The sequence below is a fragment of the Porites lutea genome, chromosome 1 (assembly GCF_958299795.1).
Source record: "Porites lutea chromosome 1, jaPorLute2.1, whole genome shotgun sequence".
NCBI lineage: Eukaryota > Metazoa > Cnidaria > Anthozoa > Scleractinia > Poritidae > Porites > Porites lutea.
Window position 1 is genome coordinate 33,923,417 of NC_133201.1, and position 26,729 is coordinate 33,950,145.

A 26,729-nucleotide genomic window follows, 5' to 3' on the forward strand; every position below is an offset into this window, starting at 1 on the left:
ATTAATTTCTATTTTTTCAAGTTATAGTTATAGTACCTGAAGTTTTGGGTCTTTTCTCCTTTAAGTGTATCCAATACAGAGAGCACGTCAGTATCTTCAATAAGGTCATCCTGGTTCCGTGGAAGCATTTCCTTACAAGCTCTGTAAACTGCATCACTGTAATTCTTATATTTAGAAACAGCATCCAAGGAAAAATCGACTGTACAAATTTCCATTGCATTTTCATCTTTTTCGCTGAGACTGTTGATCACTTCTTCAAGTAATTTGATTTTGTTATGGCGGTTCACTGTGTCAATTTTCCACTCATTTACTGACTTGTCAAAAGATGCAGCTGCTTTTTTTTGCATATTACGCAAGGTGTTGGGGTGACTGGAAAGGCCTAACTTGTGGAAGCAGTCGACTTCTTCCTTCTTGCAACCCCCGAGGACTAGAATTGTGTTAATTCGATACGCAAAGTTGGAAATTGGCATCCAAAGATTGAGGTAACTGGAAATAATTAATGCCTCTTGGTTGACAGGATTTTTCACTTTTTGGCAACCTTGAACAGATGCCTTAACAAAGGTATGCAGTGAGGGGATTTTCTCTTCTACATCTTTAAGTAGACTTTCATTAGTGAACTCAGCTAGCTTCTCTAAATTACCACGATATTTGAACACGTTGGAAGGGTCTTTCGAGTAACGTTTGATCTCCCTTTTTACTTGTTTCCCCAGTTCAAGCAGGACTTTACTTTTCAGTGCCTCAAAGTTCATAACACCATGTGCAGCAGCTTTGTAATTTTCTAAAGCCAAATTTGTGACAAGCATTTTTTCTTCAGGGTTAGTCTCATGCTCAATGACGCGTCCATTTGGGTATGCAATAAATATCTGGAAAAAGAAAAAGAAGGGAAAGTGATTTACCGCCAGTACATCGGTAAAAGAAGGTCTCATCGCAAATTATTTTAAGCACGTTAGAATATTAAAAGGTTTGAAATGAACATGTTGGTAAATTGGCAACAGAATTTTACTTTCACTCCTAGACTGAGAACACATTCATTGAACACTTCATTGTAAACTGCGATCAGCCGTTCTTTTTTTTCTCTTTTTTTTTTCCGTACAGTTTCGTAAAAAAAAAAACCCGCAGCCTGATCGCCGATTTCTAAAACTGGAAAATAAATAATTGTCCAACTTATCTTTGAGCTTTGTCAACAATACATGGAATGATAAAGAGCACTGCAAAAGAGAACGGCTTTACCTTCTTATAACGTCTAAATCTTTTCTCTTTCTTTCCTTTTCTCAATTTATGTCAATTATTGTTTGAAAATAGCGGCTAAAAACGTGAGAGCGAAGAAAGGTGAAAGGGCACAGCGTGTATCAGTTAGTTACATTATAGTAACCAAGATCACGGAATATTTCAAACAAAGTAAGTCTCACTTCTGGAATATAAACATAAGTGCAAGCAACAAGAATAGAATAGGTAAACCCCCACCTTGACAACTGCTGACGAGTAATCATCTTTCACATCAGTTTCTGTCACTGGTAAACACATTAAGTTTACAACAGAATCGTCCAGCTTTTCTTGCGCCGACCAGGCAGAATTCAACTGAAAAAGCGTTTTCCTCGATCTACTCCCACCTTCTGCTCTCCGGGACGAAGAACCTTTCTGCTTTTTAGAACCAGGAGTTAACCCGCTTGGTGAATAATTCTGACTGTGAAGACGCTTATTTCCACCACCGCTACATTCATCGTCGTTTGTTTCGCTCGCAGAAACGATCTTTGACATAAATCCTTCTTCCACCTCATGAAACATAGTACAACAATTGACAATTTTCCTTGCACATTTTTTGCACAGTGACGAGTCACTTTCTGAGGTAGAATCAATATCTATTCCGACGCTGTTAATAAGATCGGAGAGGATGACAGTTCCAGTTTTACAAAAACTTTTCCCGCAAAACTCTTTGTTTTTCGTTGGCTTAAAGAGAGGAACAGTGCCTTCTCCAGATGAAACATTAATCGCACAAAAGTGACATGTTTTGTTCACCTTCTTAGGAAAACTCATCTTAAACTGCCATACGACACGACACAAAATAAGCCTGCTTAACTCGCCTCTGCACAAACCTCTGCACAGCTGGTCCAGAGACATTTCGCGCCTTAATCTGTAAATTTGCCGCCAACGAAGCTACTTCCGGTAAATTTTGATTGGCTCACGCTTGTCGGATGACGTGGCCAACATTCCCGTTGACAGATCCTTTAATTAGGGGGCGGCAGACGAATTGACAAACAATTGTATCAGACGTATTTTTTTTTTCCCCCGCCAAAAAAAAAAAAAATTCGCCTGATCGCAGGTTACCTGCTGAAAAACATGGCCATTTTCTTGAATTTTTGTTGCTAAAACAGCTCTAATCTGATTGGTTCTTGTTGGTTCCTTTTGTGTTTTCAGCCAATCAGAAAGCATTTGTAATTTGCACTCGTGTTACACATTTTGCACTCGTGTTACAGAAGAGCTGCACTCCTTTCTCAGCCAATCAGAATTGAGTAATTTTTTCGTGTATATTATTACTAATTAAAACACAAGAATACAAACATCAGCTTTTTGACAAGACTGCTTATCTTTACGGCCATTTTTTTTACCAGAGTCATGGATAAAACAATCCATTTTATCCGTTTTATCGGCGTGGTAAAATCGCAGTACAAGCAGGCCCTGCATTGTTCTGGATACAAGCAAAAAACTGCTACACAACTTCACCGGCACATCTTGGAAGACTTTACTTTCCCAATTATGACATATCTTATTTCAAGACTTGTCTTAATTTGGCCCGTCTAAAGCAGCATTCTAAAGCTAACCGTCCAGAATACAATGAGAGATCAGCAAACTTGCAACCTTGTCAGCAGCCGTGTTATTCCGTCTCCAGGATACTGTCGATATTGTAGGTCGTTTCTATGGAAATGAATGAAGTTTAATTCCAAGCGACTCTATCCAAGTTCAAACCTGTACAAACTGTACTGAAGTGGTGAAAGGGAGCGTGTACCACTTTTCAATACCTATGGTGCCTCACTGTACTTTTTGATCATTTTGCAGTACAAAAAAGAGCTGGTAGAGGAGTTTTCAGACAAAATTGTTCCACAGTTTGCAAATGGGACACTCAAGACTATTGTGGATTCAGTTTTCACCATAGATGAAATCCAGCTTGCTCACAAAAGAATGGAGTCTAATGAAAATATCGGCAAAATAGTTTTACAAATAATGTAAGACTGTCAAATATGACCTCTAGCCAAGAAGAGTCAACTTTAATTTCTCCTTTTTTTTCCAATCGTTATCGTTATTTTTTTATTTATATATTTATGATTGCTTTGATTGTACATATAGCTCAAGAAAGGAATTTTGTTAAGTACCCAAAAAGAATCGCAAATAATGAGAGAGACTTTGCCAGCAGCACTGTAAACTTATTTCCTTGGCCACTTACTAAAGGGAGCTTATTAATAGTAACAATGACAGTGGTGGCAACAAATTGAAGCAACATAGGTTTAACAAGCAAGACAACAACTCTGTACCTGCATGACGTATGCATACGTTTTCAGTTGCTTTCCAGAACAGTTAGTTTCTTTGCCATCACTTTCCATCACATTATCTACAGAATAAACCAAAGAGGAGCATTTTGAAATTAAAGTTAATAAAAAGCTTTAAAGGTCAAAATAGGTAATACTTTCTTGTCACATTCAACCGTAGCTCTCTTGACCTTTGATATTCAGTGCTTTAAATTTCTTCATACAACAAGACTAGAATAAGTTACGAAATTTCATTTGAGTTTTAAAGTTTGAGCATACTTTCATAAAATATATAGGATGCAAATCCTTCTCTTTTTTGTGTACAGTTTGCTTGCACTTTCAAAGTGGCCACTATGGCTAAACCAAGAAACTTCTGTCCTGACCAAGGGCTATAAATGTAGCAACCATTTTTTCTTTATGATGCAGGATTATTTGATAAAGCTCAGAAGCTCTTGGCTTGTCACAAGCAAGTAGAATGTTATGGTACTACGGAAGAAATTTCAGTTGACTACTGTTCTTTTACCATTTACGTTTATTTATATTTTCCTTTCAATTGGTTCAGACAAAGGGAAACAAACCATGTATGACTATTAAACTTGATGATCATCACTTGAAAGTGTTACAAAAGACAAGGATCTGCTAGGGTGGTTCGGTGTGCTACCCCCCTCCCCCCCCCTCCCCCTTATAATTATAACTTCTGATACCTAAAACTGAGAAGAGTGCCCTCTTTGCACGATAAACCATTCTTCTGTGATCCTTTTATGCCACTATAATATTTCTTATGGTCTTCCCACTTGAGAAACCTACCTGTCGTTAAATACCTGACAAGACTGACAACAAGATCCCAGTCCCATACAATAAACTCTGCATATCTATGTTTTAGAATGCCATGAGTACTCTCTTTACTAAAATCGAAATTTGGACTTTTCAATTTAAACAAGGACATTTTGTTTCTTTACTAAAATCCAAAACTCAGATTATTGGTTGAAATGATCCACAATGGAGGTGGATTCTTTTGATGACCTTTGATCATATCCAAAACCGAATACTTTGAATACATGATCCGAAGTGTTTCTTTACTGTGGATCCGAAAAGAATGAATATTGCTGGTGGAAACTCAAAACAATTTTAATACAAACATCAACTTTTTGACAAGACTGCTTATCTTTACGGCCATTTTTTTACCAGAGTCATGGATAAAACAATCCATTTTATCCGTTTTATCGGCGTGGTAAAATCGCAGTACAAGCAGGCCCTGCATTGTTCTGGTTACAAGCAAAAAACTGCTACACAACTTCACCGGCACATCTTGGAAGACTTTACTTTCCCAATTATGACATATCTTATTTCAAGACTTGTCTTAATTTGGCCCGTCTAAAGTAGCATTCTAAAGCTAACCGTCCAGAATACAATGAGAGATCAGCAAACTTGCAACCTTGTCAGCAGCCGTGTTATTCCGTCTCCAGGATACTGTCGATATCGTAGGTCGTTTCTATGGAAATGAATGAAAAATAATCCCTTTTTTGGATACATTGTTTCTTTTGTCAACAAAACATCCTATTGGATTTTTGATCTGATCTCGGATTTTAGAAAAGAAACGCACCCTAAACTGTTAACAAATTCCGGAATAGTAAGATTTCCATATAAACGCATTCATTTATAATGCATACATGTTTTGACTCTATTCGTGTTAACTATTTGTGAGAAAAAGTATGAAAATGCCGCATGTATAATAAATGTTGTGGTTATACGGAAATCTTACTATACCCCAACTAGCTAGCTAGCAGGGAATTTCCAGATACACCAGGAAACGTAAAACTGTACTGAACTTGTAAAAGAAAAATGTATGCACAGAAAACAAAAAGTAGGCTTAAACTTAATACTTCTAAATGTCCACTTTATAAGCACAAAATATACTACCCGATTTCTTACAGTGGAGGATCCACACCTTCAAATAAGGGGGGCGGGGAGGAAGGGGGGGCAGTCATCCAGACCCTGAGATAAGGGGGTGGGGCGGTCGTAAGAAAAAATTTTGTCAACGCATCGGGCTTCAGTTTGGCCGCCACTGTCTTAGGTGGGCTAATAGCCCCGTAAGAAAGCGAGCTCACCTCATACTCATCGTGAGCGAACTCCGTAAAGAGTTAGCCCTGTAAAATGTTCAGAATGAACACCAACATCCATCATTGATCAACTGTTTCAATTTTGACTACCAGTACCTTCAGCGACCTTACTCGTTGTGCCAAACATCGATTTCAATCAACCAGCTGAAGGGTAACCGGTCAAGCCGCCCGAAAGTCATCTCGCCCGAAGTCATATCGCCCGGAACCAGAGTTATGTCGCCCGAAATACATAGTCATGTCGCCCGCAATTTTATCGAGTGTATAAACTTGAAGAAAAGGAAGGAATAAACTGGTAAAATGTTCACTCGCTAACCTATGCAAATATGAAGTTAAACAAAGACCCCAACATCGCTGTTCATTCACTGTTCATTTCAGTGTTGTTCGTTGTTCGTTGTTATGAACTAAGCCGCTCATTCTACAGTAAAGACTAAGGTGCTCATTCTACAGTAAAGATTCTTGTAATTATGTCGCCCGCAATTTTATCGAGTGTATAAACTTGAAGAAAAGTAGCATCTTAAGTAACTTTTATACTTGGCCATACTTTCCGCGAGCGGTGTGAAAGAGCAGGTTTATTAATGGCCACGGTGGTGAAGTCCAGTTTCGGTTGACTCCAAGCACTGTCCAAGAATCGAACTTTCAAGGACCTACATAGATAAAGCCCGCCATACCGCCGCCATCTTAAAATTGCGCCCGCAATCGATTGCGATGTTCTCGTGAGAAAAAAGGTAGGTACGTGGTGTAAGCATCATATAGTGGTTCCCCGTTACTTACTAGAAGGAGTGTACATAATCCTACATAGCCCTACACAGCCCTACATGGCCCTACATAGCCCTACATAGCCCTACATAGCCATACATAGCCATACATAGCCATACACAGCCCTACATAGCCCTACATAGCGCTACATAGCCCTACACAGCCCTACACAGCCCTACATAGCCATACATAGCCATACATAGCCCTACATAGCCCTACATAGCCCTACAGAGCCCTACACAGCCATACATTACCCTACATAGCCCTACATTGCCCTACATAGCCATACATAGCCATACATAGCCATACACAGCCATACATAGCCATACATAGCCCTACATAGCCCTACATAGCCCTAAAAAGCCCTACACAGCCCTACATAGCCCTACATAGCCCTTCATAGCCCTACAAAGCCATACATAGCCATACATAGCCCTACATAGCCCTACACAGCCATACTAGCCCTACATAGCCCTACATAGTCCTACATAGCCCTACATAGCCATACATAGCCCTAAATCGCCATACATAGCCATACACAGCCATACATAGCCCTACATAGCCCTACCCAGCCATACATAGCCCTACATAGCCCTACATAGCCCTACATAGCCTTACATAGCCATACATAGCCCTAAATAGCCATACATAGCCATACACAGCCATACATAGCCCTACATAGCCATACATAGCCATACATGACCCTACATAGCCCTACATAGCCCTACACAGCCATACATAGCCCTACATAGCCCTACATAGCCCTACATAACCATACATGACCCTACAAAGCCATACATAGCCATACACAGCCATACATAGCCCTACATAGCCGTACATAGCCATACATGACCCTACATAGCCCTACATAGCCATACATAGCCCTACATAGCCCTACATAGCCCTACATAGCCCTACATAGCCATACATGGCCCTACATAGCCATACATAGCCATACACAGCCATAAATAGCCCTACATAGCCGTACATAGCCATACATGACCCTACATAGCCCTACATAGCCATACATAGCCCTACATAGCCCTACATAGCCATACATAGCAATACATAGCCCTACATAGCCATACCTAGCCATACACAGCCATACACAGCCATACACAGCCATACATAGCCATACATAACCCTACATAGCCCTACATAGCCATACATAGCCATACATAGCCATACACAGCCATACATAGCCCTACATAGCCATACATAGACATACATAGCCATACACAGCCATACATAGCCATACAAAACCCTACATAGCCCTCCATAGCCCTACATAGCCATACATAGCACTACATAGCCATACACAGCCCTAAATAGCCCTACATAGCCCTACATAGCCCTACATAGCCATACATAGCAATACATAGCCATACACAGCCCTACATAGCCCTACATAGCCATACATAGCCATACATAGCCATACACAGCCATACATAGCCCTACATAGCCATGCATAGCTATACATAGCCATACAAGCCATACATAGCCATACATAACCCTACATAGCCATACATAGCCATACATAGCCATACATGACCCTACATAGCCCTACATAGCCCTACATAGCCTTACATAGCCCTACATAGTCATACATAGCCATACACAGCCATATATAGCCCTACATAGCCATACATAGCCCTACATAGCCCTACATAGCCCTACATAGCCATACATAGCCTTACATAGCCCTACATAGCCCTACACAGCCCTACAGAGCCCTACATAGCCATACATAGCCATACACAGCCATACATAGCCATACACAGCCATATATAGCCCTACATAGCCATACATAGCCATACATGACCCTACATAGCCCTGCAAAGCCCTACATAGCCTTACATAGCCCTACATAGCCCTACATAGCCATACACAGCCATACATAGCCATACATAGCCCTACATAGCCATACATAGCAATACATAGCCCTACATAGCCATACATAGCTATACACAGCCATACACAGCCATACACAGCCATACATAGCCATACATAACCCTACATAGCCCTACATAGCCCTACATAGCCATACATAGCCATACATAGCCATACACAGCCATACATAGCCCTACATAGCCAATCATAGAAATACATAGCCATACACAGCCGTATATAGCAAAACATGACCCTACATAGCCCTACATAGCCCTACATAGCCCTACATAGCCCTACATAGCCATACATGACCCTAGATAGCCATACATAGCCATACACAGCCATAAATAGCCCTACATAGCCGTACATAGCCATACATGACCCTACATAGCCCTACATAGCCATACATAGCCCTACATAGCCATACATAGCCCTACATAGCCCTACATAGCCCTACATAGCAATACATAGCCCTACATAGCCATACATAGCCATACACAGCCATACACAGCCATAAACAGCCATACATAGCCATACATAACCCTACATAGCCCTACATAGCCCTACATAGCCATACATAGCCATTCATAGCCATACACAGCCATACATAGCCCTATATAGCCAAACATAGACATACATAGCCCTACATAGCCGTACATAGCCATACATGACCCTACATAGCCCTACATAGCCATACATAGCCCTACATAGCCCTACATAGCCCTACATAGCCATACATAGCAATACATAGCCCTACATAGCCATACATAGCCATACACAGCCATACACAGCCATACACAGCCATACATAGCCATACATAACCCTACATAGCCCTAAATAGCCCTACATAGCCATACATAGCCATACATAGCCATACACAGCCATACATAGCCCTACATAGCCATACATAGACATACATAGCCATACACAGCCACACATAGCCATACATAACCCTACATAGCCCTAGATAGCCCTACATAGCCATACATAGGCCTACATAGCCATACACAGCCCTACAGAGCCCTACATAGCCCTACATAGCCCTACATAGCCATACATAGCCATACATAGCCATACATGACCCTATATAGCCCTACATAGCCATACATAGCCATACATAGCCCTACATAGCCATATATAGTTAAACATAACCCTACATAGCCCTACATAGCCATACACAGCCATACATAGCCATACATAGCCCTACATAGCCATACATAGCCATACATGACCCTATATAGCCCTACATAGCCATACATAGCCATACATAGCCCTACATAGCCATATATAGTTAAACATAACCCTACATAGCCCTACATAGCCATACACAGCCATACATAGCCATACATAGCCCTACATAGCCATACATAGCAATACATAGCCCTACATAGCCATACATAGCCATACACAGCCATACACAGCCATACACAGCCATACATAGCCATACATAACCCTACATAGCCCTACATAGCCCTACATAGCCATACATAGCCATACATAGCCATACACAGCCATACATAGCCCTACATAGCCAATCATAGAAATACATAGCCATACACAGCCGTATATAGCAAAACATGACCCTACATAGCCCTACATAGCCCTATATAGCCCTACATAGCCCTACATAGCCCTACATAGCCATACATGACCCTAGATAGCCATACATAGCCATACACAGCCATAAATAGCCCTACATAGCTGTACATAGCCATACATGACCCTACATAGATCTACATAGCCATACATAGCCCTACATAGCCATACATAGCCCTACATAGCCCTACATAGCCATACATAGCAATACATAGCCCTCAATAGCCATACATAGCCATACACAGCCATACACAGCCATACACAGCCATACATAGCCATATATAACCCTACATCGCGCTACATAGCCCTACATAGCCATACATAGCCATTCATAGCCATACACAGCCATACATAGCCCTATATAGCCAAACATAGACATACATAACCATACACAGCCGTACATAGCCATACATGACCCTACATAGCCCTACATAGCCCTACATAGCCCTACATAGCCCTACATAGCCCTACATAGCTATACATGACCCTAGATAGCCATACATAGCCATACACAGCCATAAATAACCCTACATAGCCGTACATAGCCATACATGACCCTACATAGCCCTACATAGCCATACATAACCCTACATAGCCCTACATAGCCCTACATAGCCATACATAGCAATACATAGCCCTACATAGCCATAAATAGCCATACACAGCCATACATAGCCATACATAACCCTACATAGCCCTACATAGCCCTACATAGCCATACATAGCCATACATAGCCATACACAGCCATACATAGCCCTACATAGCCATACATAGACATACATAGCCATACACAGCCATACATAGCCATACATAACCCTACATAGCCCTACATAGCCCTACATAGCCATACAGAGGCCTACATAGCCATACACAGCCCTACAGAGCCCTACATAGCCCTACATAGCCCTACATAGCCATACATAGCCATACATAGCCATACACAGCCCTACATAGCCCTACATAGCCATACATAGCCATACATAGCCATACACAGCCATACATAGCCCTACATAGCCATACATAGCTATACATAGCCATACACAGCCATACATAGCCATACATAACCCTACATAGCCATACATAGCCCTACATAGCCATACATAGCCATACATGACCCTACATAGCCCTACATAGCCCTACATAGCCATACATAGTCCTACATAGCCATACATAGCCATACACAGCCATATATAGCCCTACATAGCCATACATAGCCATACATGACCCTACATAGCCCTGCAAAGCCCTACATCGCCATACATAGCCCTACATAGCCCTACATAGCCCTACATAGCCATACATAGCCATACATAGCCATACATAGCCCTACATGGCCATACATGACCCTACATAGCCATATATAGTCATACACAGCCATAAATAGCCCTACATAGCCGTACATAGCCATACATGGCCCTACATAGCCCTACATAGCCATACATAGCCCTACATAGCCCTACATAGCCCTACATAGCCATACATAGCCCTACATAGCCGTACATAGCCCTATATAGCCATACATGACCCTACATAGCCATACATACCCCTACATAGCCATACATAGCCCTACATAGCCCTACATAGCCCTCCATAGACATACATAGCCCTACATAGCCGTACATAGCCCTACATAGCCATACATGACCCTACATAGCCATACATAGCCATACACAGCCATACATAGCCCTATATAGCCGTACATAGCCATACATGACCCTACATAGTCCTACATAGCCATACATGACCGTAGATAGCCATACATAGCCATACACAGCCATAAATAGCCCTACATAGCTGTACATAGCCATACATGACCCTACATAGATCTACATAGCCATACATAGCCCTACATAGCCATACATAGCCCTACATAGCCCTACATAGCCATACATAGCAATACATAGCCCTCAATAGCCATACATAGCCATACACAGCCATACATAGCCATACACAGCCATACATAGCCATACATAACCCTACATCGCGCTACATAGCCCTACATAGCCATACATAGCCATTCATAGCCATACACAGCCATACATAGCCCTACATAGCCAAACATAGACATACATAACCATACACAGCCGTACATAGCCATACATGACCCTACATAGCCCTACATAACCCTACATAGCCCTACATAGCCCTACATAGCTATACATGACCCTAGATAGCCATACATAGCCATACACAGCCATAAATAGCCCTACATAGCCGTACATAGCCATACATGACCCTACATAGCCCTACATAGCCATACATAACCCTACATAGCCCTACATAGCCCTACATAGCCATACATAGCAATACATAGCCCTACATAGCCATAAATAGCCATACACAGCCATACATAGCCATACATAACCCTACATAGCCCTACATAGCCCTACATAGCCATACATAGCCATACATAGCCATACACAGCCATACATAGCCCTACATAGCCATACATAGACATACATAGCCATACACAGCCATACATAGCCATACATAACCCTACATAGCTATACATAGCCATACACAGCCATACATAGCCATACATAACCCTACATAGCCATACATAGCCCTACATAGCCATACATAGCCATACATGACCCTACATAGCCCTACATAGCCCTACATAGCCATACATAGTCCTACATAGCCATACATAGCCATACACAGCCATATATAGCCCTACATAGCCATACATAGCCATACATGACCCTACATAGCCCTGCAAAGCCCTACATCGCCATACATAGCCCTACATAGCCCTACATAGCCCTACATAGCCATACATAGCCATACATAGCCATACATAGCCCTACATGGCCATACATGACCCTACATAGCCATATATAGTCATACACAGCCATAAATAGCCCTACATAGCCGTACATAGCCATACATGGCCCTACATAGCCCTACATAACCATACATAGCCCTACATAGCCCTACATAGCCCTACATAGCCATACATAGCCCTACATAGCGGTACATAGCCCTATATAGCCATACATGACCCTACATAGCCATACATACCCCCTACATAGCCTTACATAGCTCTACATAGCCCTACATAGCCCTCCATAGACATACATAGCCCTACATAGCCGTACATAGCCCTACATAGCCATACATGACCCTACATAGCCATACATAGCCATACACAGCCATACATAGCCCTATATAGCCGTACATAGCCATACATGACCCTACATAGCCCTACATAGCCATACATAGCCCTACATAGCTCTACATAGCCCTACATAGCCACACATAGCAATAGATAGCCCTACATAGCCATACATAGCCATAAACAGCCATACACAGCCATACACAGCCATACATAGCCATACATAACCCTACATACCCTACATAGCCCTACATAGCCATACATAGCCATACATAGGCATACACACCCATACATAGCCCTACATAGCCATACATAGACATACCTAGCCATACACAGCCATACATAGCCATACATAACCCTACATAGCCCTACATAGCCCTACATAGCCATACATAGCCCTACATAGCCATACACAGCCCTACATAGCCCTACATAGCCCTACATAGCCCTACATAGCCATACATAGCCATACATAGCCATACACAGCCCTACATAGCCCTGCATAGCCATACATAGCCATACATAGCCATACACAGCCATACATAGCCCTACATAGCCATACATAGCCCTACATAGGCCTACATAGCCCTACATAGCCATACATAGCCGTACATAGCCCTACATAGCCATACATAGCCACACACAGCCATATATAGCCCTACATAGCCATACATAGCCATACATGACCCTACATAGCCCTGCATAGCCCTACATAGCCATACATAGCCCTGCATAGCCCTACATAGCCCTACATAGCCATACATAGCCATACATATCCCTACATAGCCATACATGACCCTACATAGCCATACATAGCCAAAAACAGCCATAAATAGCCCTACATAGCCGTACATAGCCATACATGACCCTACATAGCCCTACATAGCCATACATAGCCCTACATAGCCCTACATAGCCCTACATAGCCTTACATGACCCTACATAGCCATACATAGCCATACACAGCCATAAATAGCCCTACATAGCCGTACATAGCCATACATTACCCTACATAGCCCTACATAGCCATACATAGCCCTACATAGCCCTACATAGCCATACATAGCAATACATAGCCCTACATAGCCATACACAGCCATACACAGCCATACACAGCCATACATAGCCATACATAACCTTACATAGCCCTACATAGCCCTACATAGCCATATATAGCCATACATAGCCATACACAGCCATACATAGCCCTACATAGCCATACATAGACATACCTAGCCATACACAGCCATACATAGCCATACATAACCCTACATAGCCCTACATAGCCCTACATAGCCATACATAGCCCTACATAGCCATACACAGCCCTACATAGCCCTACATAGCCCTACATAGCCATACATAGCCATACATAGCCATACACAGCCCTACATAGCCCTGCATAGCCATGCATAGCCACACATAGCCATACACAGCCATACATAGCCCTACATAGCCATACATAGCCCTACATAGCCATACATAGCCATACATAGCCCTAAATAGCCCTACACAGCCCTACATAGCCCTACATAGCCATACATAGCCCTACATAGCCATACATAGCCATACACAGCCATACATAGCCCTATATAGCCATACATAGCCATACATGACCCTACATAGCCCTACTTAGCCCTACATAGCCATACGTAGTCCTACATAGCCCTACATAGCCGTACATAGCCATACACAGCCATACATAGCCCTACATAGCCATATATAGCCATGCATGACCCTACATAGCCCTACATAGCCCTACATAGCCATACATAGCCCTACATAGTCCTACATAGCCCTACATAGGCATACATAGCCCTACATAGCCATACACAGCCATACATAGCCCTACACAGCCCTACTTAGCCATACATAGCCATACATAGCCCTACTTAGCCATACATATCCATACATAACCCTACATAGCCCTACATAGCCATACACAGCCATACATAGCCATACATAGCCCTACATAGCCATACATAGCCATATATAACCCTACATAGCCATACATAGCCCTACACAGCCCTACACAGCCCTACATAGCCCTACATAGCCATACATAGCCATACATAGCCCTACATAGCCATGCATAGCCATACATAACCCTACATAGCCATACATAGCCATACATAGCCCTAGATAGTTGCAAATAGATGATTAAGTTGACCAGACGTGACTTAAAAAAGTGCGTTCAAAAACCAGCCCTACATAGCCTTACATAGCCATACATAGCCATACGTAGCCCTACATAGCCCTACACAGCCATACATAGCCCTACATAGCCCTACATAGCAATACATAGCCATACACAGCCCTACACAGCCCTACATAGCCCTACATAGCCATACATAACCCTACATAGCCATACATAGCCATACATAGCCATACATAACCCTACATAGCCCTACATAGCCATACATAGCCCTACATAGCCATACATAGCCCTACATAGCCCTACTTAGCCATACATAGCCATACATAACCCTACATAGCCCTACGTAGCCATACATAGCCATACACAGAAATACACAGCCCTACATAGCCATACATAGCCATACATAGCCCTACATAGCCCTGCACAGCCATACATAACCCTACATAGCCCTACATAGCAATACATAGCCCTACATAGCCATACATAGCCCTACATAGCCCTACATAGCCCTACATAGCCTTACACAGCCCTACACAGCCCTACATAGCCATACACAGCCATACACAGCCCTACATAGCCATACATAGCCATACATAGCCATACATAGCCATACACAGCCATACATAGCCCGACATAGCCTTACATAGCCCTACATAGCCCTACATAGCGCTACATAGCCCTACACAGCCCTACACAGCCCTACATAGCCATACATAGCCATACATAGCCCTACATAGCCCTACATAGCCCTACATAGCCCTTCACAGCCCTACACAGCCATACATGGCCATACATTGCCATACATAGCCATATATAGCCATACATAGCCATACACAGCCCTACATAGCCATACATAGCCCTATAGCCATTTATGGCTGTGTATGGCTGTGTAGGGCTATGTAGGGCTATGTAGGGCTATGTATGGCTGTGTATGGCTATATAGGGCTGTGTAGGGCTATGTAGCGCTATGTAGGGCTATGTAGGGCTATGTATGGCTGTGTATGGCTATGTATGGCTATGTAGGGCTATGTAGTGTCATGTATGGCTGTGTATGGCTGTGTATGGCTATGTAGGGCTGTGTAGGGCTGTGTAAGGCTATGTAGGGCTATGTAGGGCTATGTAGGGCTATGTATTGCTATGGAGGGCTATGTAGGGCTATGTATGGCTGTGTAGGGCTAGGTAGGGCTATGGATGGCTATGTATGGCTATGTAGGGCTCTTTATGACTATGTAGGGCTATGTAGGGCTGTGTAGGGCTATGTAGGGCTATGTAGGGCTATGTAGGGCTGTTTATGGTTTTGTATGGCTATGTATGGCTATGTAGTGCTATGTAGGGTTATGTTTAGTTATGTATGGCTATGTATGGCTATGTATGGCTATGTATTGCTATGTAGGGCTATGTAGGGCTATGTAGGGCTATGTAGGGTTATGTATGCCTATGTATGGCTATGTAGGGCTATGTAGGGCTATGTATGGCTATGTATGGCTATGTATGGCTATGTATGGCTATGTATGGCTATTTAGGGCTTTGTAGGGCCACGTATGGCTATGTAGGGGTATGTAGGGTTATGTATGGTTATGTATGGCTATGTAGGGCTATGTATGGCTATGTAGGGCTATGTAGGGCTATGTAGGGCTATGTAGGGTTATGTATTGCTATGTATGGCTATGTAGGGCTATGTAAAGTTATGCCATATATTAACTAACGGGGAACCACTATATGATGCTTACACCACTTACCTGCCAGAAAAAAATCCTTAAGTATCCTTATCGATGTGTACCATGCATAGTTCCAGGCTTCTCTCGGTGGAAAGATGACCCATATTACAACAGAAGTCGCACGTTTGTGTTTCATGTTGTTCATTCTTGATATCGTGCTTATCTCTGGAAATTCCACAATGAGAGCAGTTCTTTATAAGCCTGGCGGTGTAGATAATCTTTATATTGGTACAGTAACAAAGCCAAAAGTAGAGAAAACTAAGGTGTTAATCCGCGCTCACTACACGGCGATCAATGGAGCTGACACATTACAGCGCCGGGGGTAATATCCTCCTCCTGCGGGGGAATCAGACATCCTAGGGCTAGAAGTTGCTGGTGTGATAGAGGAGATTAGCGAGAAATGTGCTGGAAAGTGGACGTAAGTATTTAACACAGTATAAAACACTTGCGTCGATATCTATGGAGGGGGCATATGGATGTGGAACCCTCCCCCCCCCCCCTTCGCCACCTCCTCCCCAGGGGGATTTCCATCTTTTTATCCTAACCCCCCCTCTAAAGATGACTGGAAACCAAACACTCAAATTTTTGTGGGCGCCCTTTCAAAAATTTGTCTGCATTAAGGGACAAAATTTTGTCGGCATCTCTGAAAAAAAAAATCAGCAACCCCTATTCAAAAACCCGTCATCCTTACAGGGACAGGGAAAAGGGAGGTCAAGAAAGGAACTGTCTGAAGATTCATCATCATCATCATCAATCTTTATTTATACACGAAATCGTATCATTTTACATGGTCTTCCTAGGAATCGTGTTTAAGACTAGACTAAAATACTAAGAGTAAAAGACTAAGGAACTATTGACTATAATGTTAAAAATACAAAAACTTACATTATGGATAATAAGAGTTACAATGGGTCATGGTGTATTAGAAAAATCTTTCCCATGAATTGAAGTTTTAAAAACATTTAAACTGGGCAGTTTCCTAATCTCTGAGGGAATCTTGTTCCACAGAACAGATCCTCTGTAGTGTAGGCTCCTTTTTGCAGACTCAGTTTTGGGTCTGGGGACATAATAATTTAACTCAGAATTTCTAAGATTGTGTGAATGTACATTTGAGGTGTTGGTAAAGATCCGCCTCAGATACGATGGGGAAAGATTATTATGGATTTTATACATTGTCACAGCCAACTGTTTAAGTCTTGCATATTCTAGCCTTTCCCAGCCAAGCTCATCCAACAAAACACTTGAGCGAACGTCATAGTTAGAAAAAGTGAGAATTCTAGCAGCCCTATTCTGCAGTTTTTTAAGTTTGTCTGCTAGTCCCTTATTGATATTACCCCAAACGGCACCACAGTAATTAAAATATGGCATTACCAGTGCATTGTACATGTTCACTCTAGTATCAAATGGTATAAAATGACTTACACGCCTTAAGATAGCAATACCAGCGGATATTTTCTTTGAAATGGTATGAATGTGTGGGCGCCAGTTCAAAGATTCATCAGTTTGAACTCCAAGGGATTTATGTTTAATTACTCTTTCTAAGGGTGTATTATTGACTTTGACTGTGAAGTCACTGTTTATTTGGGATAACTTAAATTGGCTCCCTATAAGCATGTATTTAGTCTTCTTAACATTTAAAGTTAATTTGTTTGCTGACAGCCATGACTGGATTAAATTCATATCATAATTCATTTTATGTTCAAGGACACATGGGTCTTCTGCAGATGTGGTAAGGGTAGTATCATCTGCATACATTCTGGGTTTTGAAAACAAATTACATGAAGGGAGATCATTAATATAAATAGTGAATAAGAGAGGGCCTAAAATAGACCCCTGTGGAATACCACATGTTATATTACAGAAATCAGATTGAACTCCATCAATGAACGTTTGTTGCTTTCGGTCAGATAGATAGGACTGGAACCAGTTAAGGGATTGAGAACTGACCCCATAGAGTTTAAGCTTTCCCAGAAGGATAGCATGATCCATGGTATCAAAAGCTTTTTTCAAGTCCAGGAATATCACACCATTTAAGAGACTGTCGTCAATATTCCATAGCCATTCATTCGTAGCCTCAAGTAAAGCTGTTTCAGTGGAAAACATAGGTCTGAAGCCAGATTGTGATTCAGTAAACAAGTTATTATTATGTAATTATTCATATAATTGATTAAAAACAACTCTTTCAATTAATTATTAAGATTATTGAACATATTGGGCAAATACGGAGGGGGCTATCATGTTCTAGTGAAATTTCCCAAATTATCACATAATTTGCCCATTGTTTGTTTTGTTGTAAGTTGTTTTAACCTGGGCGCCATGAAAAGCTATGTTTGGTTTTGTTTGTTGAATAAATTATTTCTGCTCTTTTTCTTCTTTTTCCTTCTCTCTCTGTCACACAATGTTGCATGACAGTAAGACAGAGGTGCCAGAACTGGACTAGTTCTTGATGTGACAGGGATATAAAACAGAATGACACTGATGAAGAATAACTGGGGGAAGGAAAGGGACTACACAGCCTGTACTGAGTCCATGAGGATGTCTGAGTTATCCTTATGGGTCTGACTGCATCAACAAAATTAAACCTGGTTTTAATTTCTTAACTCACTGCTGGTATCTATTTGACCAGTCCATTAGTGTAGGATTTATCAGATACACTACTATAGAAATTTTTGAAAAGATTTTCTTCTTTTAATTCAGTAAAAAGGATTGTTATGATCACTGTGTTCTTTTCTTTTTTTTTTTCTTTCATAGGAAAGGTGACCATGTTATGGCCTTGTTAGGTGGTGAGTACAAAAATTTTGTTATTTCTACCTACTTGAAGGATATCTGTGTTTGAAGTCAGTCACCAAATCTCCCAGATAAAATCGACATTCAGGCTTTTCTATGCCTTAGTTTGGAATTAAGGCCATTTAATTTCTTCAAAAATTTTACTTTTTTAATTGACAGCAGAATTTCTGCGGCAAATTGCATAAATTTCTTCACTGACGGAGATTATTTTTGTCAGTACAATAATTATGAAAGTGAATTTTGGTGGTTTGTTCTTTGCCTTACAAATGTCCTAAGCCAATAATGTACCAGTATCATACTTTGGGCACTGGGTCAAGTGGTGTTTTATATCAGAGGGTTGTGGGGGGGGGGGGGGGGGTGGATAGCCTGAATTTCAGACGATTACTGAGGGAGTAAAAATGACTCGAAGTAATTGTCTGAAATTCAGGCTAGGGGCGGGGGTGGAGTGAAGAACAAACAATAGAGTTCATGTCCGCAGGCATAAAATAATACATGACTATGTTTTGGGCCTGACTCAGCCTCATTTTGAGCCACTAGGCTCTTGCTGTTATGTTGTATTGTTAGTTAATCACTAGTCTTAATTTTTATAAATTGTAATTATCATACGGCATGTCTGAAAACCAGCTTGCTGAGCCATTTACCGTGTTTAAATAAAGTTGGTTGATTGATTGATTGATTGATTGAGCCTAACGTGAAAATGACCCGTAAGTCAGGCCCTAAAAAGAGTGGTACTCATGTAAGACATTCATTTAAGTTTACAATGTACAATGTTTAATAGTCAGGGCTGTAGTTTAAATAGCTAGAGGCAAGACAAGGCTAAATAGCCTTGTCTACATGCTGTAAATTTTGATTCTTTATTGAATAAAATACATTCAGTCCTCAGTTGAACTAGATTGATTTTTCTGAAAAGAAAGAAAACTGAAAATATTATTTCAGAGCTTTTGGATTTTAAAATTTTCTGGGGTAGGGCTTGTCCCCAGACCCTTGTAAGGGCCTTGCACCTTCAACAACCACTCCAGTTATGCCAAAAGTCTGGCTAAAACTCTTATAGTAGTGCTGTAAATTGAAGGAACATGTTTTTTACTGTCTTCTAAATTTACTATAAGTTGGTTTTTAAAGGTGGAGGTTCCCGTGTGAAATACCTCCATGGAATTCCATGGAATTCCATGGAAATCCATGGAAATCCATGTAAATCCATGGAATTCCATGTAAAACCATGGAAATCCATGGAATTCCACGGAACTTCCATGGAGTATCCAAGGAGTATCCATGGAGTTCCATGGAATGCCATAGAGTTCCATGGAGTATCCATGGAGTTCCATGGAATGCCATGGAGTTCCATGGAGTATCCATGGAGTTCCATGGAATGCCATGGAGTTCCACGGAGTTCCATGAAGTAGTGATGGAGTTCCATGGAATGCCATGAAATTCCATGGAGTTTCCTTGGAGGTCCATGGAATTCCAGTGAATATTGTAGAGTTCCATGGAATGCCATGGGGTTCCCTGAAGTACCGATGCAGTTTCATGGAATGCCATAGCGTGTCCATGGAGTTCGATAGAATACCATGCAGTTTGTATGAGAAAATCCATAGAAATTCAGAAATCAAGCAACTCATCAACTCGTTAACCACATGTTCAAGTCTGCACTTTTTATTGGATAGAAAAACAGGAAACATTTGGAAGTTTTCTAAAAGCAAAATAGTGCATTTAGTTTAAATTACACAGACAATGCAAAAGTATTGTTCACCGACAGGCGACGCTGAAAGTCCCAGTGTAAGAAATTTTATTGCTAACTATAAAGAGGAATGTTTTGAGTGCTTAATAAAAAAATGATCCTGTTAAAAAAAATAAATATAGAAAATTGTTTTTTAGTAGGGCTGTCTGCCATTTATCTTTTAAAAGCAGTGTTGCATTTAAAATATGAGAAGATCACTGTTATTAACAACATGCAGTTGCTTCATTACATTGACACAGTGCTGCTATTCATACAGGACCCGTACACCGACTTGTATTTGCTATGACATACGTGATGAAGTCTCTACTTGAAATTTATATGAAATTTTCAAGTCTCTTGAAATTTCTGATCAACAAATTTCCATGAAAGTGTAAGTCTCTTCAACCACTGTTCCATTTTTAAGGAAAAAATTTCAGTGGCAAATTTTGAAAAGAAGAAAAATTCGATGTGGCAAGATTGAGAACCGATCCAGGGGCGTAGAATCCACAGTTCCTAACCTAACCACTCTACCACTGAGTTAAGTAACTCTCTACTAGGTGAGTTTGATTTTACTCATATAAAAACAACCGTAACCCTAATTGGAAGCTAACCGTTTCGAGTCAGGGCTTTAATAGCCCTAATCAGTTTAGTCGGAATCCCGTATGAATAGCAAATACAAGACGATGTACGGGTCCCGTACTTAAATAGCCAGTAGAAAATGATCCCACTAGGCACATATTACTCTTCTCGGTATCGAAGTGTTTTTGGTTGAGAACTAAGATTTTCCCTATTACTCGAGTCCAACCTGATTGATGAGATTGCTTTGCATGGAGTATTTCGGCGAACCTACACAAGCAATATTAGAGTTTTTTTGCCGCATCCATGGATAGGCTAGTCTGTTACACAGCCGTTTTTAGTGGGGAGAAGCGTTGCGTGACGACACTAACAACGGCTGTGTATCAGACTATGAATAGGCCTGCTGCCTTTTTTCAAAGGTTCCCTCACCTGCACGAACAATGCAATATTTTTCTCTCACTGCTTTACTCTTCGACAGTGTCGGAATAGTTCAATTAACTCTGAAAGGGACCACAATTTAAAGCCTTTAAAGACAGACATCTCCACGATCGTGCCGTGATTTGACGCCATGTTTGGTGCTTGAACTGGCGTCCAGGCCTCCCCCGCTTAGTGACTTACGCGATCACGTGGGGCTCTTGAACCAATAGAAATGCGTAGAAGATCAGTTTTCTTGGTTCGAATCTTTAGGCGGACTTCTGTGCAGTACGACAGAGTTGTGTAAACGGATTGTCTGTACAATGAATGCATCCGAAAAAGATGTTATTTTCAGCGCAAAATATCACTTGTTAGGTTGCTTACATTTGGCTTGTTTCAAATCAACTTCGATTGAACAATGACTCAGCTGGATCGCACATTAAAAGAGGAAGGTAAGCTTAATATGTTGACAACTCGTGTTTGGTTGCTTAACTGAATTCGTCCGCTCGATTGTCTCTGCTAGATTTAGAAGGGTGACTTTTCGGGTGCTGTTTATCGGTTTTAATATGTAGTTTTCATCTTTTTTTGTTTATACAGATATAAATGTGGTCTTTCCTGCAAATTGCCTTTGGAATCCTTCGAAATAGTTACTAATTCCGGCAGAATTAGAAATCGAAGACTGTACTTCGATGGACTGCTCCGATGTATAAGAAGAAATATCATATTTAGAATTTTCATGCCTGCTACGTAAAAACTGTACAAGAGACTGATAAATTATAATTGTGGCTGACGCCGTTTTTCCCAAGGATTAGGTAGGACTTTGCTATAACTAAATACCATGGTTCTGATCGAGGAAATAAGTAGCACTTCGCTTTTTCGTGGCATTAAATAAAGCGATGTTTAAGTCTTACATACTGACGGTTTATGCATTCAAGTATTAGCTTATTTTTTTTCTCTCAATTATGCATCTGTTCACCTGTTACTTTTCTTAAACACCAGGCCAAGATTCCTTGCTTTATATTAAATCTAAATTTTTCATTTAAGCTACTTCAATATGATTGCTGCGTTCTAAACTGCAATGTATATAGTCACAAGTAAACATTAATTTGTTTTAGCTACAGTATGTCAAATTTTCCACCAAAAGCATGTTAACTTTTGATTGATATCTTTAAAAAGAGGTTTATGCGGTCCTTTTATTGATCAAATAAATTGTAGTGGACCAAAATCTGTTATGTATTCCATTTGATTCACTGGATATTTTAAATGTGTAATTCCTGTGAATTCCATGAAACTCCCTGGAGATCCATGGAATAATCGATGGAGTAGTTTCTATGGAATTGCATGGAACTTTTCCATGGAATTCCATGGAAAATGTCGATGCAGGAATTTCCATGGAAATTGTTGTGCTAATGTTTTCCATGGAATTCCATGGGAAATGTCCTAATCCTCCATGGAAATCTATGGAGAAATTTCCATGGAATTCCATGGAAATTGATGTCCTAATCCTCCATGGAATTCCATGGAGAATTTTCCATGGAAATCCATGGAATTCCATGGAGGTTTTTCACACGGGTTATGCTGAGTATGTGGCTGTTGATGAAGCACTTGTAATGCCTGTCCCAGACTCTTACAAACTCTCGGATGCTGCGGCCATCCCTGAAGTTTGGTTAACAGCATATCAACTATTGCATTTTCTTGGCAAAGTTAAGAGTGGTGAAGTAGTATTAATCCATGCCGGGGGCAGCGGCGTTGGTACTGCTCTGGTACAACTGTCAAGGTTAGCTGGAGCAAGGCCTTTTGTTACTGCGGGATCAGAGGAAAAGATTAAGATGGCTGAGTCACTAGGAGCTGAAGGAGGCTTTGACTACAAAACAGGAAATTTCTCCAGTTGGGTGGAAAATGTTACAAATGGTACTTGTTGTTCTGGCTAAAAATGATTCCTAAACTTGCTAAGAATTATGTACTGTGGATGTACGCATCACCTATATTTTTTTTATTACAGTCGAACCCTACTTTACAGACATCTTCCTAATATGGACACCTTGTTACTATGGATAGTTTTCCTTGTACCTAGTCCTTATATTTTCTCTAAATTCAGCCCACTTAACACGGACACCGCGTTAATATAGGGACACTTTCTATGGCCCCCTAAGTGTCTGTATTAACAGAGTTTGACTGTAGTTTAAAATTTACAAGCCAGCTTACAGGGCTAGAAGTTTTTGTTAATTTGTTCTTTGCTTGACTGAAATTCTAAGCCTGTTCTTTCCCTAAATGCTCAAAAGCTTCTGTTGCTAATGGATACAAAGAGGTGTGGCAAAGTAACAAGCACACAAACATAACTTGCTTTGAAACTCAATCTTGATCTGATTGTTGAAGTTCCCACTAAAGGTTCCTTACAAAGTCTTAGGGGACTAAAATACCTATTCTAACATCCCACCCCCATGGCATTATAATCAACCCAAAAAATAAGAAAATGAAAATAAGAAAAGAAATAAATAAAGAAAAAAAATTTGCTTAACTGGAGTTTGTATGCTTAAATTAAGATCTATTATTGTTTTATTTTCTTCTAGGTCGAGGAGCAAATGTCATCCTTGATTGTGTGGGAAGCTCATTTTGGGAACAGAATATAAAGAGTCTTGCTGTTGATGGTCGTTGGATCTTGTATGGTCTTTTGGGTGGCAGTAATGTCTCAGGTGACCTCCTCAGGGACATCCTAAGGAAAAGAGCTTCACTTATAGGAACGACACTGAGGAGTAGATCCCTTGGTGTAAGTTATTATTCTTTTGTTTCAGGATCTCTACATTGTCAATACCAAATGTAGATAGAAATTTAGTTGAGAAATTTAGAAATTTTAAAGTTGAACCTCTTAACGATGGCCACCTTGCAGGGGCGCCCAACGAGAATATAGTTCAAAACCACTTAAACATAGCATTGTTGAACGTATTTTAGTATTTAAATGGTAGATCTATATAGGCATATTTTTATCCCCTAAACTTTTTCATCTGTTCGGATTTCCTAGCTAAAAGTCTAGTGATCCAAAAATTATAGGGATCAAGACTTACCTTTCCGAAAATTTCAGCCAGAGAAAAGGCTCCCGAAATTTCTAGGTGACCTTTTAAGGGTAAAAATCCTTTAAAAATGGGCAATTATACCATTTTTTAGATGTTCGAAAATCCTAGGAGAGGCAGGCAAGCAAGAAATTGTACAAAAAATGTTCCGAAAATTCTAGATCTCAAATCGTCTTCTGAACAGATATTTTCCCCTGACCTTGGGGACAGAAGAAAGTGGCCATTGTGAAGAAGTGGCCATTGTAGAGAGCTTTAAACAAGAGTCAATATGTATGGATTTTTTGTTCACCGGGATGAAAAAAAGTGGCAGTTTTAGAGAGGTGGCCATTGTAGAGAGGTTGGTGTTGGCGGAGGTTCGACTGTACATCAACCACAGCCAAACCCTGCTTCATAGACACCCACTTAATATGGACACCTCGTCATTACGGACAGCTTGCTTTGTCTCTTGGGAAAGAAAGTCCTTACATTTTCTCTAAATTCAACCTGCTTTCTACAGACACTCCATTAATATGGACACTTTCTAAGGCCTTCTCAGTGTCCGTACTAACAGGGTTTACAGTACAGAATCCCCACAGTTAATAACGAAAAAGTGGAAGAGGGCAACGGGGTGGGAATGTGGGGGAGGCGGGAAGTGGAAGGAAAAGGGGGAAATTATGCAAAACTCCTGATTATTTTGCGATTGTAAAAGGGCTAATAAAGGGGTGGGAGGCAGAAATGCTAGGCACGGGAGGTGGGTGGTTCGGACCCCCCTAAACACCACGCCCCCGGCCCCTCTATCTGAAAACAGCATTGTGGTATTAGTGCAGCAAGAAGACCCCCTGCAAGTACTTTTACGATGCCTTACACAAAAAACGGCTTATCATTATTTTCCCCCATTCTTTTGCAGTACAAAAGAGAACTGGTACAAGAGTTTTCAGAAAGAATTGTTCCACAGTTTGCAAATGGAAGACTAAAGACTATTGTGGATTCAGTTTTCACCATGGATCAAATCCAGCTAGCTCACAAAAGAATGGAGTCGAATGAAAATATCGGGAAAAGTATTATACAAATTAGGCCAGATGATACAAATACTGAAGAAACCAAATCTGAACTCTAACCTTTATATTGTTTGCTTATATTTATTTATTGCTTTTGTCTCATTACAAAATTCTCCCTATTTTAAAATAAGCAGTGCTTTTTTTTGTGCGGGGGGGGGGGGGGGGTTCACTAACATGGCCACCGTTTCTTGTTTTGGTAAACTAACACATGACAGAGGCGATGCCATTAATATGAACGAATGGAACAAAATTAAA

The 26,729-nt window shown here is 40.9% G+C and overlaps 2 pseudogenes; one reads left to right on the plus strand and one right to left on the minus strand.

Annotated features, from left to right (window-relative positions):
• Positions 1 to 26,729, minus strand: part of LOC140948814 (pseudouridylate synthase 7 homolog) — a 96,154-nt pseudogene that overhangs the window by 12,528 nt on the left and 56,897 nt on the right.
• Positions 17,011 to 26,578, plus strand: LOC140937564 (quinone oxidoreductase PIG3-like; annotated as a pseudogene).